Source organism: Dermacentor andersoni, unplaced genomic scaffold, assembly GCF_023375885.2.
Source record: "Dermacentor andersoni unplaced genomic scaffold, qqDerAnde1_hic_scaffold ctg00000666.1, whole genome shotgun sequence".
NCBI lineage: Eukaryota > Metazoa > Arthropoda > Arachnida > Ixodida > Ixodidae > Dermacentor > Dermacentor andersoni.
The window spans coordinates 629-2,500 of record NW_027315348.1 but is presented as its reverse complement, the minus strand read 5'-3'; the positions used below and the strand labels follow the sequence as shown (position 1 = coordinate 2,500).

At 60.8% G+C, this 1,872-nt stretch overlaps 2 non-coding genes across 2 annotated transcripts in view; both read right to left on the bottom strand.

The window, feature by feature from the left end:
• LOC140214826 (large subunit ribosomal RNA) overlaps positions 1 to 318 on the bottom strand; it is a 3,960-nt gene extending 3,642 nt beyond the window's left edge. The window contains exon 1 of the ribosomal RNA XR_011891755.1: positions 1 to 318. This exon is cut by the window's left edge and continues 3,642 nt beyond it. This is a non-coding gene — a ribosomal RNA (large subunit ribosomal RNA).
• Positions 319 to 1,464: 1,146 nt separating this feature from the next.
• Positions 1,465 to 1,617, bottom strand: LOC140214824 (5.8S ribosomal RNA). The gene has a single exon (XR_011891753.1). It is a non-coding gene; the product is annotated as a 5.8S ribosomal RNA (ribosomal RNA).
• Between the last annotated feature and the right edge of the window lie 255 nt (positions 1,618 to 1,872).

Sequence of the window (1,872 nt, the reverse complement as noted above, 5' to 3'; positions counted from 1 at the left end):
GAGTTTACCACCCACTTAGGGCTGCACTCTCAAGCAACCCGACTCACGGGAGGCTTCATCCCGGGCGCGCAACGGCGGAGACGGGCCTGGCACCCACTCTGGGACAAGCCCCTGTCAGGGGGACTTGCACCGTCGCAAACACCCGAGAACGTCGCCTCCCATACACCACATTTCCCGACCGCCTGCAAGGACGGGGGATTCGGTGCTGGGCTCGGTCCCGTTTCGCTCGCAGCTACTCGGGGAATCCCTGTTGGTTTCTTTTCCTCCGCTTAGTGATATGCTTAAATTCAGCGGGTTGTCTCGCCTGATCTGAGGTCGACAACGGATACATCGCTTTCGCCCATTCCAGCACGACCGAGTACGACGCCCTGCCACGTCCTTACGGACGAGGCTGGCAGGCGGCACAACGCCTGCGCGCGTGCGTCATACGAGCGGTATGCCGAAAAGGACTCGACACGTTCGAAAACCCAGCGCCAACCGAGTGCGACGCCCTACCACGTCCTTCGCCCAACACGGAGCTACTTATAGACGAGGCTGGCAGGCGGTGAACCGCCTGCGCGCGTGCGGCGCACGAGCAGTTGCGTGGTAAGCGACCGTGTCTGAAGCCCAAACACCACCGAGGCAAAGATCGCCTTAGCAGCGCGCCGCTTCAGCGGGCACCGCAGGGGCGACTAAAACCTGGCGGGAGGCATCGTCTCGTGTAGCGTCGCCCCTGCCCCAACTGGAGTGGCCCAGTCTTTAGGGGACAGAGACTGCGAAGCACTTGGACCGACGGCGGACTACGACGGAACGCTTCAGCTCGGCCAACGGGGCACCCACGCTCTCGAAGGAGACATTTTCCGTTTCGCGGCAATTCTCCGCCGTGCCGTGACTCTTCTCGCTCGCAGACTGCGCTGTCGCGTCGAACCGCTTTCGGGGGCCACCCTTCTCCTCCCCGCTCCTCGCAAGAATCTGCCGATTCCCATTCCTGCGACGAAGCCCGGAAGGGCGCCCACACAACTGCGGTGACGTGAACGAGCGACCAGCTCTGGAGCTCGACGTACTTCGAAGGCAAACAGCGCAAATTGCGATCGCGCTGGCTTTGCGCACGGCGCGGGAATCGGCCGGCGTTTCATTCCCACGTTTTCCGTGCACGCAAGCGTGCGCTTCCGACTCTCTCGCAAACGTGCGCGCTACATGGCAACAGACGTTCGCGCCTCGTGCTTGGACCGCTCTTTCCCTGCAGGTATCCGACTCCATCCTGCGGCGGTCTTGCTAGAGGCGCGCACTCGTCACGCTGCAGTAGTAATGCCTCGTTTCCGTCTTTTCGAAGAATTGGCACAACGGTTTGCCACCGTCTCCCTCTCGTGAGGCCGCTGGCGCGTGGCTTTAGCGCTCAACGTACTGTCCATGATGCCGACGCGGTCAAAACGAGTCGACGGACGCACGTTCCCTGTGCGCCGAAGTCTCTCTTGATATGTGATCCGACCCTCAGACAGACGAAGCCAAGGGAAGACCCAAGGCCGCAATGTGCGTTCAAAGAATCAGTGCTCAGTGTGTCCTGCAATTCACACCAAGTCTCGCAGCTGGCTGCGTTCTTCATCGACCCGAGAACCGAGTGATCCACCGCTTAGAGTCGTGAAAAATAGTTTGTTCAATTCAGTACAGTACAACCAGGGTTTTAGGCACGTGGCGTCTCCCTGTGTGTGGTTTCGAAGAGCGCCTTTCGGCGTGCGCTCCTCCAGTCTCGCTCTTTCGGCGGCCGCGTCTCAGCAGCTGAAAGCCTAATGGCACTCCACTCCTGCTACTCGCGCGTGTGTTTTGCGCCCACGCCTTCCTCGCTTGCCCTCGAGGTAGCTTATGCCGTTTGCGCGCACTCGAAGCCGGTTTTAC